Source organism: Halyomorpha halys, unplaced genomic scaffold, assembly GCF_000696795.3.
Source record: "Halyomorpha halys isolate HHAL.00 unplaced genomic scaffold, Hhal_1.1 Scaffold239.1, whole genome shotgun sequence".
NCBI lineage: Eukaryota > Metazoa > Arthropoda > Insecta > Hemiptera > Pentatomidae > Halyomorpha > Halyomorpha halys.
Genome location: NW_027114928.1, coordinates 1,690,569 through 1,705,393, shown reverse-complemented (window position 1 = coordinate 1,705,393; position 14,825 = coordinate 1,690,569). Strand labels below are relative to the sequence as shown.

The 14,825-nt window shown below is 29.4% G+C and overlaps 1 protein-coding gene across 1 annotated transcript in view; it reads right to left on the bottom strand.

Annotated features, from left to right (window-relative positions):
- Positions 1–13,750, bottom strand: part of LOC106680039 (heat shock-related 70 kDa protein 2) — a 30,829-nt gene extending 17,079 nt beyond the window's left edge. Inside the window, exon 1 of the mRNA XM_014419497.2 lies at positions 13,630–13,750. The gene's annotated coding sequence lies outside the window, so the exon portion shown is untranslated. The remainder of the gene's footprint in view (positions 1–13,629) is intronic.
- Positions 13,751–14,825: the final 1,075 nt, after the last annotated feature.

The following is a 14,825-nucleotide window of genomic DNA, read 5'->3' as shown; positions in this document are numbered from 1 at the left end:
GGAAAATTTAAACTATTTAACAAATAGGTTTCATAAAAATGTAAATATAAATTGTTTATACTTGCAAGATTTAAAATTAAGTAATGGGTATTATGGCCAATGTTTGAACAAAACCAAATTGAATTGGCTTTATAGAATAATGGGTACTGAATATGGTAACATTTATTACTACACTATTAAGGAATAAAAAATTAACTTAAAGTAAATGACATCATAGAATATGTAAAATTAATCCTAATCTACTGAGTGTTCAATTATGTGCAATAATGGACTTCATGCTATTAAGACATTATGTTCTCTTTAACATACATCTGGAGACATAGAATTCAATTTTTTTCCAAAATGGCGTCAAGCACCTTTTGGAGCTGAAATTTTCAAATGTAAAATTCTAATATATTTTTTTTCAATTTATATAGATATTGCACTGTACAAATATCTTAATATATGTATATAATACTAATTTTAAAATGATAAATATATATTCATAATAATGAATTACGGATCATACTACAGTATATAATACATATATATAATATATTTAAAGGCAGTGACAAGCCACTTAATCCGTGAGCCAATAATGACCTACTTAGGTTTTAACAGGAGAATACGTTTAAAAATCTAAGCTTTTATTATTAAAATTTATAAAAGAGTTGTAAATAATTTAATAATTACATTTAACGAAGTTTTTTCCGCACGGTGCGTATTTTTTTACGATAATGACTGGAAAAAGTCGTAAATGCTTGTTTATTTTATTTGTGTAAATTAAAAAAAAAAGTAAAGAGTTAATTCCGTTATCATCATATATGAAGAATAAAAATGAAAAAAAAGAAGAAAGAAAAGAAAACAAGATATTTCAATAAATCAGTGAGTAAATAAATTTTATAAGTGTAAAATTAAAAATATTTTTTTTAAACAGATTTATTAATGTAATATTATTATTTTTAAGTGAAATGTATACATAATTCACTCTCAATGCGATACTAACATAACATGCAGTAATAAAATGCCTTCATTAAATATGTAATTTTATTCAATGAAAAACTAACTTAATATCTAGAAGTTTAAATAGTAGTAGTGTAATCAGACAGTAATAAAAAATGAATCTTAACTTAGAAAATAAAATCTTTGAGATTCATTTTCCCAAAAGTTAAATTTTTGAGTTACATTAATAGCAGTGTAGCCTAGGGAGAGCAAGGGGGGGGGGGAGAAGGGAGGGAGGAGAGAAGGGGTGGCCCAAGCAGCACTTTTATTGCTGTTTTTCCTAAAATTTCTTTAGAATTACTGTATATTTGGGTCTTTAAAATTAAAAAACCCTAATAAGGGAGAGGGGACAAAATCTTCCACTTTCTGGGGCGGCTGATACCCACGCTATGCCACTCCATCAATATAACTTTTATATTAATGTAACATTGAAACATGGTTCTAATATACATATAATAGTAGCAGTCACATATGTATGTAGCAGTACTCAGAAGCTCCTAAAGAATATCAGATGGCTTAGAGCATTTTTTTATGGCCTTTCTTTAAATTTTAAACAGTCTTGTTCAATAAGTCTTATTCATTCATTCATATGATTTATTTATTGAAAATGAAACTACTTAATTTTCAAATAAAATTTAAAGATACTCAGTCAGGGAAAATAATAAATCGAATTTCAACGAAAAAAAAAAATGAAAAAGTATTATAACAAAATCAATAATGTGAAATAATTATATAAATTAACTTTTTTACAAAGGTTTAAGGTTTTGTAAAATAATAAAATTTCGCCACCTTCAAAACGAAAACCATTAAGTACTTATAATACATTCTGTAATGTAAAATTTCTAAACAGAAAATGACAAATTTGTCCTATAAATAATATTAATTTTAAAAAAATATGCAAATGAAGTTTGGATACATATATATTTCCCACAAAATTAATTTATTTCTTAAAAAAAAAAACTTTAAACTGATTGCTTTTAGAATTTGAAATAGAAAAATATTTTTTTAATAATTTGTAGGAAGATTACTTCACCAAAAGTATATTTTTATAATATATTATTTGTATCTAACCAAATGTAATATCTATAACTTAGGAATTAAGGTCTGACAGTACCATTTCATATTTCAATTTTTCATAAAAATGTACCTATTAAAGATATACAATATGGTAACATTGGTGTAGACAGTTATTGATATTGACAAAATCTAGTGTTTGGAATTAACAAATTTTAATCTTGAGATGTGTACAGGATTTGAGATGTAAGTTAAACAATTGTTTGTCTTTTACGCAGATTCATTTAGTTGAGAGTTATAGTATTTAATTTTTTTATTTTGTACAGTGGTGGCAAATTATATTAAAAATTATAATTTTGGTGAAGTAATCTGGCCTATAAATTATTAAACCTACATACCTTCATCTCACACACTTATGATACAAAATGAAATATCAATGGTTGACAGTAGATTCAGTATGAGGAAATTTGTTGGAGGGAAGGGGGGGGGGGAGGTTGTGGTCAGTAATGATACACAATTGAAACTTATTTATTTGTGCTGAGGTTTTTGCCTGAATTTCAAACCTTCATGAGGTCTTAAAACAAGAAACGAGATAACAACTATAATTCAGAGGAAAAGAAAAAAAAAAGTGTATATACCTAAGAGACTAAAAGCAGTATATCAAGAAATTTAAGTAGATAGCAGATGATACAAGAAGATTAATTATAATATTACAAAAACAAGAATAATATATAACAACGTGTGAGCGAAAACAATATACATGATAAAATGGGAACAAAGATAACATATATTAAATTAAAGATAAGATAATAAATATTGAAAATGTATAAAAAGAATAATTTTAAAATATATATATTCAACCAATGAAAATATAAATTTAAATTAACATAGTGAAATAAGTGAAATAAAACATTATACATGATACAATAGACAAAAGATGTACAGTAACACGCAGAGTAAATACAGTTTATTAGGAAAAGTGAATAAGGGGGAAAAAAAGAGAGGACAGGGGAATGTGATAAAAAAAAAAAATCTTTTCCTACATTTTCAATTTATTATGTTATCTTTGATTCAATATTTGTTATCATTGTTCCCATTTTATTGTTTTCTCTCGCATATTGATATGTATCATTCCTCCCTTTGTAATATTAAAATTAATCTTCTTGTAGTTTCATCTGCTATCTACTTAGATTACTTGTTAAACTGTTTTTAGTCTCTTAGAAAATATACATTTTTTTTTCTTCTGAGTTATAGTTATTATCTAGTTTTTTGTTTTCAGTCTTGATAGAGGCCTTATAATCTGGCCTATAAATTATTAAACCTACATACCTTCATCTCACACACTTATGATACAAAATGAAATATCAATGGTTGACAGTAGATTCAGTATGAGGAAATTTGGAATCATCTTCTGCTCATATAATATACAATAAAATATTTTTTTGTTGCTTCATGGCATTCAAAGTAATTAACCCATACAAATTCAGTGAATTCAACTTCTAAATTTAGTGAGTTATAATTCAGGAAAATTCACATTATACAACATTATTTAGATCTTTTATTCACATTTTTAAATTGCTACCACAGAATGTCTTCTTCAAAGGTCATCATATCATATTTAAGCATGAAAATAATGGTATAATAACTATTAAGTAGTATATTCTTAGTGGTATGATTAAAATTAATTTAAGGAAAATAGGATTTAAAAAGAAATGAGTAAGAACAGCAATTTATTTCTAGTTACAGTCTAGTTGTAACCATTTTTAAAAATCGCATTCCTTCTCAAATAAAGGGGATATGGATATAGCATCAGAATAATAGAAAGAAGAGATCTGATTTAAAACTTTGTAATTATTAATAATTCTCATTATTAAAGTTTTCAATGAAATAAGAATGTTACTATAAAATTTCAATGTAAGTTAGAGAAGACAATTTCATTGGAATTAGATAATAAAAAAAAACTCTAAATACTTGTTAATAAATGAGATACAGATTTCTTCAATGTTCCAAGTTTGTATCAGAATGATGTTAAAAAAATCATTGCTAGGTGATTAATTTTCAACTTAGCTTGAAAGTGGTGAGTGTAGGATTAAGTATGCTAGAGGCAAAAGTAGATTTTCATCTGCCCTATGAGATTTGACTTTTATTTCATTGTGCACCACAAAACATAGTCAAGGAAAAATTGGTTGGTCAACCCAATTGGATAATCCAGCTTTCCTCCACTATTTGTAATATACTGGCATATTTATGCTTCCCCTGGTGACCAATTTTTGCTTCAAGTTAAACTTTTTCAAGTGATTCATTCCAACTCAGAAAAAATGCAAACATGAATTCTCTCAGTAATTTTTACAAGCTTAGGTAATTCTGATTAAACAATGAAAGATTGAAAAGTATACTACTGTATACATACTTAAGGGTGACTGTTCAATTACTTAATAAGTAATTTTTTGAATAAAAAAAAAATTAAGCAATATGTAAATTTTGAAGTACTAACTATCTTGATTCAGGCACTCTTATATGTAGTGATTAGATTCTTAAATCTAGTTAATTTAAATTCTTAATTCTAAATTAGACTCTTGAATCTAGTATTTGTAAGTATTGTAAGTTTATGTTCACAAACAAATAAGTTGTTTAAAAATTTTCATAAGAAGATTAAACCAATTAATAAAGTCATTTGAGATTTTCCTATTATCTGAGTAATAAAGGTTGTGATGAGACATGCAATTCCTGTCCTTTTCTGTGGATTAGTTTTTAAATCATAGTGATTATGATTTTCTATTAGAGAGAGTGATAAGTTGAGACCAGATTTTCATGGAGTCAAAAACTGAAAAATGGGCTGTAAAGAACTCAGTGCAAAATCATGTAGTACAATTGCACATATATAAAATTGTATATACATAACTCCTAAAACATACAAAAATCATCTTATATATGTCTCAATTGTCCTTTAATTAGTTGATAAGATGGAGGATCAACTGACCAACAAGTCTGTCAAAAAGGGCTAAGGGGTATTGAAAATGTATCTGTTAAACAATGATGGTTACTTGCTGCAAAATTGATAGTGCCATCCACACATTTTTTTAAAAATATATATAATACTATAAATTATCAGGTTTCTTAAAATTAATTTTTCCATGAGCCTAACCTCCCGAAAAGGAATTCTGGTTACGTCACTAAGTAAGAGCTCAGTAATTTTACATCAAAAAAGTATCCAAACATTTCCCGTCCTTTAGTATTTCATCGGAGTCAATGCTTTTAGTTATTGCAGTATTTAGATACCTTATTTCTCTGTATATTCTAACATATCGCTCATATATTTATGGAATTTTTTTATCTTTTACCTTGTCTACTATTTTACATTTTAGAAATGTTACCATAAATAAATGAAATATGTGCCTAGCCATTTTGAATTATTATCTGCAAATTCTCTCTCTCTCTCTCTTCTAATATATCCATTTTGGCCTGGTCTCAAGATAATTGGTATCGTATATCATAAACTATACATAAGGGCTACAAGTGAGTTGGTTAGGCTGATGACTGTAAATCAGGGACTACCTTGCTATATTAGTGGTTTATCACAAAGATGGTATTATTCGCCGGAAGACGGCCGTCAACCAGTTGATTTACACCCTCCCTCTCGGTTGGTGTATCCGCCAGTGTCAGCACATTTCCTTAGTCACCAAAAACATTTGTCTATTGGATGAATCCAGTAGCGAATAGGTTAGGATTTATTCTGAAATGGTTCCATCAAATTTACTCATACCTGGTTTTCATAAGTTACCGGATTTGTATTAAAAAACCTTACATTAAGAAATGTGATGGAGGAATATAAAACATTTAAGATAAAAAAATTATTCAGTACATATGTTTTTATATTTCTGAATATTTCAGAGATAAATCTACTGACTTGGTGGAATTCAACGCAACCTACCAGTTTTCTGAAAGTTTATTGTGAGATATACTTAAATTAATATCAATCTATTAAAAATTATTGATTTTAAATTGCTTGCTTGCAGAAGCCCAGACAATCTAGAGGAGACAATTTCACTTTCCTAGGAAACATAATATCAATGACTATCAAGAGTAGAGACCGTATTTTTGTGCTATTGCATCTTTTGTTTTCTTGCTTTAAATCTAGCTAAACTTTGACATAAATTTGAATCATGTAAAAGATGTTCTATTGATACTAGTTCTTAAAATTGAAATTGAATGTTTTGGAGCTGCTACACTGAAATTTACATATTTTTAGGGTTTTATACATTTCTATTCACCATTTAAATTCAATTCGATATGAAATCATAGTTTAAATTTACATATTTGACTGTTATTTACATATAAACATTTTTGTCTAGGTAGTTAGTTATATTGTTACTGGTCTGATTATTATTTAAATTATTATTAAAAGTATCATAAATTATATTCTATAACTCTTATTCTCATACAAATTTACATAAGTTGATTTGTACTTTCTCTAGACAAACTTCAAAATCAATGTTTAGATTGGCGAAATACAGAAGTAAGCATGAATTCATAATATGATTTATTTATTTCATTCAATTATATCCTAAACTATAATTTCAATATAGTAGTATCATCTCTCAGGTATTGAAAATGTACCTGTTGAACAATGATGGTACCTTGCTGCTAAATGACTACCATTACTTCTTTTGATGTAAGTAAGTTTCTCTTTCTTTATAGATGTAGATGTATTTTTGAAAAAACCAGGAGTTGTTTTAGACAAAGTGATCCTTCAGATGTGCCAATATCAACAAAACGACAATGCTGTTAGGATAAATGTGCATTAAATGAAACCAAAATTAAAGAATAGTTGTAATTTTCACATTTAATTAATAATATTTTTGTTCCTTGTAGCAGCGCAGATACTAATTATTATTAAAAGTATCATAAATTATATTCTATAACTCTAATTCTCATACAAATTTACATCAGTTGATTTGTACTTTCTCCATACAAACTTCAAAATCAATTTTTAGATTGGCGAAATACGCATGAATTCATAATATGATTTAATTATTTCATTCAATTATACTACAGATTTTACTACTATTGGTACTACTATTTCCTCAATGAGTAGTGTATGATCTTCACTTTTCAACTAAGCTTAGATTTAATATTTGTTTTAATACAATTTCTATGCTCATTTTATTGGTGGTGGTTTCCTTTGATTAAAAGCTGCAATATTCTGTCCAAAAAAAAGCATAATCATCATGGTTTTGTATTTAATATATTAGGAAATAAAGAGTTTGTCAGGATGGAATAGAGAAATCGAAAGAGGGGAGTATATTGGTTTTCTTCCTAAACTGCTATACAGTTGTTGCTTAACCATTAACGCAGATGCTAATAGTTAAAAAAAACCGCGTTCAATAATCCATTATCGGTACTCCAGCTTCCCTCTTACCACAGAATTGACAAGAATTCTAATAACAAGAAATGTTTCAAGATTTCTAGTGATTCAGTGCCCACTAAACCCAATTTAACCCTTCACAGACAAGATCTGATTCTCAATTACTTCCGATAAAAAATGGTTATTAGAAATATTATTTCCTCCAGGTTGTTATTAACTAATAATCATGTTAAAAAAGACTATAAGGAATAGGAAATTCAGAATTTCCTGATATTCGTGTAAATATCAATAACTAAAACTTGAAAGTAGAGAACAGTTTAGATACACAACTAACTTCTAACTCTTTACAAATTTAGATACACTAAATTAGTTACATATTTATTTAAAGTACATGGAACAGGTATATGGAGGTAGACTGTCACATCAGCTATCCTTTTATGATAACCAAACATAAAATTAATATGCTTATTGATGGTCAAAAACTGTCTAGACATTATGAAAGACTTTTTATTTAAATGAGTTACAATTTATAGTATTATATATTTTTTAAAAAATGGAAAAAATATGTGGATGGCACTATCAATTTAGAATTATCTTTAAAAATTTAATATGTATTGCACAAAATTGCCAGTTTTGCTCTCTTTTTGGATTTCACAGATTTTTTATTTTAGCATTAAATTGTTTTTGCACTACTATCATATTTTTTACTTTTTGGTTTAAATTAAAGCTACTTTTGTTATTTTTAATAACTTAAATAATAATAATAATAATTATATATACGTATATATTTTTTCATACATGTTTTCTTATTGCATAAATATTAAATGTACAATATTTACCATATTGCTTTAGGATACCCCATTATACAATAAAATTTTCTTGGCAGTAATTCAATTTTACATAACTACTCAATTTTACATCTTATTATAACAAACCAAAGGGGATAAAAAAAGCTAAAGCATTATTGAATTAAAATAAAATACGTAACATGAATAGTAGTATAAAATGCATAACATTAGGTAAATATATATAAAATACACATTTATATTTACTATTAATACATGTTTAGTTATTTTGTGTTTGTATCTACAGATTGTAGTTTTAGTGTAATTTCCTATTTTCTGGGATTAGACGGCTTAATGAGTTGGGGCAAGACCAGAAGAAATTATGTGTCAGCTTATAGATGTAATTTTGTAAGGTGTCTATAATTAATTTAGAGTGCATTATAATTGTACTGTGTTGATTTTTATTTCTATTGTGATGACAAGCAATCTCAATTTATAAATATCAGAACTACCAAAATTATAAGATTCATGAAAATTAAAGAAGGTGCTCTTTAGAAAGGAGTATTTAAGATATTAAATTCTAGAACTGAATTCCAAAACATTACCTTTGACATTTACAAATTCCAGGAATCTCTATTTCCATTTAATCAGACCAGTAACAATATAACTACCTAGACAAAAATGTTTATATGTAAATAACAGTCAAATATGTAAATTTAAACTATGATTTCATATGGAATTGAATTTAAATGGTGAATGCAAATTTCAGTGTAGCAGCTCCAAAACGTTCAATTTCAATTTTAAGAACTAGTATCAATAGAACATCTTTTACATGATTCGAATTTCTGTCAAAGTTTAGCTGGATTTAAAGCAAAAAAACAAAATATACAATAGCACAAAAATACGGTCTCTACTCTTGATAGTCATTGATATTATGTTTCCAAGGAAAGTGAAATTGTCTCCTCTAGATTGTCTGGCCTTCTGCAAGCAAGCAATTTAAAATCAATAATTTTTAATAGATTAATATTAATTTAAGTATATCTCACAATAAACTTTCAGAAAACTGGTAGGTAGCGTTGAATTCCACCAAGTCAGTAGATATATCTCTGAAATATTCAGAAATATAAAAACGTATGTACTGAATAATTTTTTATCTTAAATGTTTTATATTCTTCCGTTTTTATATTATAAATATGATGTATGTACTGCATAATTTTTTTATCTTAAATGTTTTATATTCCTCCATCATATTTCTTAATGTAAGGTTTTAGAATACAAATCCGGTAACTTATGAAAACCAGGTATGAGTAAATTTGATGGAACCATTTCAGAATAAATCCTAACCTATTCGCTACTGGATTCATCCAATAGACAAATGTTTTTGGTGACTAAGGAAATGTGCTGACACTGGCGGATACACCAACCGAGAGGGAGGGTGTAAATCAACCGGTTGACGGCCGTCTTCCGGCGAATAATACCATCTCTGTGATAAACCACTAACATAGCAAGGTAGTCCCTGATTTACAGTCATCAGCCTATCCAACCCACTTGTAGCCCTTATGTATAGTTTATGATATACGATACCAATTATCTTGAGACCGGGCCAAAATGGATATATTAGAAGAGAGAGAGAGAGAGAATTTGCAGATAATAATTCAAAATGGCTAGGACATATTTCATTTATTCACGGTAACATTTCTAAAATGTAAAATAGCAGACAAGGTAAAAGACATAAAAATTGCATAAATATATGAGGGATACGTTAAAATATATAGAGAAGTAAGGTATCTAAGGACTGCAATAACTAAAAGCAAAGACTCCGAAGAAAGATGAAAGGACGGGAAATGTTTGAATACTTTTTTGACGTAAAATTACTGAGCACATACTCAGTGACGTATCCAGAATTTCTTTTCGGGAGGAGAGGCTCATAGACAAATTAATTTTAAGAAACCTGATCCAGCCGGAAAGATGTTTCTTAATTTCACCTTCAATTATATATCAAATTCTCTAAATTTTTGAATACATGCATCGTTTATTATTACTAACAATGAGAACTGTTATTTATTTCTTATAACAAAATTAAAAGTACTTTAAAGACGAATTTCTAAAATTCGTCATTTAAGCCAATAGACTATTTAAAACTTAATTGTACATTGATTTACTGAGTTTGATTAAAAACGTTAGAGCTGTTTTGAGAAAATATAAACAGTGTAAAATTGATTCTCTAAAGTGGTAATTCCGGTTGGTCGATTGTCCGAACAGGTGCTTTAACATCCCAGCATATACCAAAAAATGTAATTTTAAGGTAGTCGTCACACAAGACTTTTAGCAGCTGGCCTTCATCTTACTTATCATATAACTGAGGTAGCGGTAATAACTGGTAGGAAAGTGATAGAGGTAAACAGTCTCACCGTCCAACATTTGAAATCTTATCTAAGCCATCTATTAGATATCTTGGAGTGCAGCTTAACCCCAGACTTCGGTTCGATGGGAACCTCCACAAAGTTACCAACAGAGCAGCGCTAGTGACTAATGAATTGGCTATGATTGTACCAAATATAGGTGAACCAAGAGAAAATTGAAAAAAGCTTCTGGATAATGTAGCTACTTCATCGCAGATGTGTAAGATTGATTTTTTGGCAGATGAATGCCTCCTGTTGTTCCAAAAAAAAAAAACGAGAAGAGCCAGATGCTCACTGAACTACACCAGTAAAAGAAAATAGAAATTGTACTCATAAAGACGGAAGAAACGCCGGAATCCTTCACCTTTTGGAAGTTGGACCCAGCATCTGATTCTCGATATCAACATGGGTATCTCGGAAATCCGGAGAGGTAGATTATTACCTCACCAAACTGCTTACAGGGTCTGGTTGCTTTAGGGCATACTTAGTCGGGTTCAAACTAGAGGATACATCATCGTGCGACTTATGATTCCGTGGGTGATACCGTGGAACACTCGTTCTTCTGTTTTCAGATTTTGGTCGAGAAAAAGACGAGATAGAAATGAAATTTGGAAAGAAATCAGTTCCGCGAAGTGGTAAAGAATTGTGAGGTGATTTTTTATTGAGCAGGAATCTCACATTGTTGTGTGAATTTTGGTTTTTTGCATTTCGTCTTAGGGAAGATTTTTCTCTACCGACAAAGAGAACAAAAAAAAAAAACACTCAAACTCAGAATATTTTTAGATACTTTGTCGTTTGGACACAGGGAAGTTCAAAATGTGTATTCGAAGGAGGGGTAGATAAGTTGAGATTCCTTGGATCCTCCCTTATTAGGCTATGGCACTGCTCTAACAAACTGAACTTAAACCTGAAAATAATAATTGATAAGACTATCATGTTCTCTACTGCTCTGTGTGGGATAAGAAACGTGACCTCGTAAGGCCTCCAATAGGTTCAGTCTGAATGAATGTCATTATTGAAAAGTAAGACTAACGTGACTGACTTGAATCACGAAAAACACTAAACTATCAATTCACCTGACCATCAGTTCAACTGACGCTAACTTGTAAATGAGATATCAAATAGTAAGGATCTTGTACAATGTCTTTCGATTTATAATAAACAGAATGCTTGTTTGCCTATTATTTCGGCATTTGCCTAGAAGAATAAAGTAAAAAGAACTATACATACAAAGCAATCGCTGCTTCTCCTCTACTTCAAATGTGGAATGATCTAATTTTAATTCTAATTTTTCTCAGAATCCATCAGTACTAATCCTACATCATCAATCTGAACGTTAAGAATTTTTATTGGTGTCAATTTTATGTCGAGAAATGAACAAAATCCAACAGTGTTTGAGAATAATGTTAACCCCCTATCATTTATTGCTGTTACGGCTAATAAGGTAGACATGGTGTGACATTTCTCTGTCAAGGTGAATGTATACATGTGAAAGTGAATATGACGCTAGCTTCACTACCATTACATGAACTATCTACTTCATGCCAGGCATAGTGTAAAAGGGAAAACTGTCATGACAGTAAGTCTTGTACAGCTTTTACTATGACAGTGGCTCCAATTGGTCCTGCAATCGCTAAAAAAATTCACTCCATAAAGTATCCTCATGGTCAAAATAAAAACCTGCAATTCTCTAAAACCGGCCATTATAAACTTACTTTAATCAAAACTGAGGGTTTTAATTTTTTTTATACCCTTTTTTTTTCTTTTTTCAATAGTAATATAAGTACTAACATTTGCTAATGGACGCTCACCCACTGATCAAGTCATCGTCTATCTAGGTTTTGCTAATTGTCCATGAATGTCATTCGAACTGACAGTGTATCGATCCCTTTACGATTTGCAATGAAGCAGCGACTGATTGACTTTTTCAAGACTTCAGGTAATTAAATAAAAAAAAAAAATGTGTGAGCTATAGAGCAATTCTAAATAAATTGGCGCTATTTTTTTTTTTTTTAAAGCAAATTAAATAGAATCTTTAAATCTAAAGAATTGAAGAATTTCTTTTAAAGGTAGTTGGGTTGTCACTAGGTAACACCCTTTTACGTTACGATACAAACTAATGAAACCAAATTGAATGTCATTCGTGCTAATCTCAAAGCAAAGCAGTTATACATTTATATCAGATATTTAAAAAAGCGTGTCCTAGGTATGAACCTTCAGGTTTGATAACCAGAACTGAAACCAGAGACCTTAAGTCAATATATACTTCCTCCTTCTTTTAAACCCGCTCTATAACCCACAAATAAAGTATGTGCACATAGCTATTTGCACGTGAATGCACATGTAACAAAGGTACAAACAAAAACGCACAGTACGGATATAGAGCTATATAGGTATGTTGTAAGGTAGATTTGTCAATAGGAAGATGCACGATCAATAATATTATATCCATTGGCATTTTTCAATAAGTTTTACAAAAAGTAAAAATTAGTTAAAAATATGACATAGCACCTAAACAAGAAGATTTACGAAACTCAAAAAAATTAATACAATTAACCGGTTAAGATGCTTTCGGCCAAAAAATGTCTAAATTTTTAATAGAAAGTGTACTTAATATAAAATAATTAATAATTTTCGATTATTATTATTGTTATTATTCTTTGATTGAAATCTATATTTTTGCTTCGAGTGAGATGTAAGTTCAATGTTCTCGAAATTAGAATTTAGAGAGATAGGTCAATACTTTAGTAAAGGTACGATATATACTACTCATTTAACAACCCCTATTAAATAAAAATCCACCCTATATACTACAAAAAATTGCTTCATCTGTCAGATATTTAGCCATTTTATTTAATTTCTGTAAACAACTACTCATGATTATTACTGTCTCGTCCATACTGAGGCCAACGGATTTATGTCATTAATTGAAATTACTACAGTATTTAAATTACTCGACAATGTATTTTGAAATTCTACACTTAAAATAACCTTAGAAAAAACTATCAAACAGCAAAGATATCACTAATTGAATTCTTATATTCAATCAGAAATTGAACGGGGTTAGTATGACAAAACTTACCTTACTAAGAAAGATTACTCCTTTACACCCATGACAAAATATATCCTAACCCCCGCTACGGTTACCACTAATTACGAACGAGATAACATATGGAGCTGATAATAAATTTCCAACAATAACCACATGACTTGTTATCTTCTTATTGGGCCCCTGGAAAGTCAGTGGGAATGACATTCATTCATTTATTCATTCAGACTAACTTGAATCATGAAGAATCCTACGCTTTAAATTTACTTGTAAATGAGATAACTAACAACTTAGGATCTTTGATCAATGACTCTTACGATACATAATATACAGAAAGCAACTATAGTCATTATTTTAGGATTTATCTGCAAAAATAAAGATAACGCACTATATGAACGAAGTCATCGCATCCTCCCTTTTCGGTGTTCAGTTTTAAAAATGTTCTCTACAGTCCGTCAGTATCGCCCCTATAATATCAATCTAAACTTCAATAATTGCTTTCACAGAATCTTATAAGATAGGATGTAAGCAACGTGCAATGAATCTTATCTGATTATATTATCAAACCATGCTTTTCCTACTTCGATTTTCACAATTTCATTTTTGTTCGTTAAATAATTTCACTAATAAACACATATATTTTATTCCAATTCTAGGTCTTATTTATAGGAATATGACCTCATTCCATATAATGTAGGAAGGCGTGTCATCCCTTCTCTACCTCCCCCTAATAATATGAAAAACTTAAATAACTGGAATGTTGAAAACCTACTTCAAACTGTAAAAATTGTGGTAAAACATTCCTCAAAGAGGTTATTATCCTCAAAATTGCTTGAAAACGCTATTCAGATTTTTCTAGATTGTTTAGAAATAAGGCAGACATCATAAAATATCCCCCAGTCAAATATATTGGTATTGGTAATCTGGTGGGAAGAACTATTCCGGCAAGTGGGCCAACTGGTCCTTTTCGCCAACTCTGGCGGCTACCAGAGTTGCCGCCGCGTAATTACCAAGGTGAGAGTGTCAAGATTCATTATTCGGGACCACAGAGAAATAAATATTAACTGCCCCAATAGGAAATCGAACCTACACCTTTTGGAAGGTGCCTTTGCCCCAACATGCACGGCCCTCATGTCCCCCTGTCAGATATAACACTGATGTTGAAACAAAGAAACTTTATTTTTTGTTTTAAAATTAATTTTTTTTTTTGGGGGGGTATCTAGTATTTT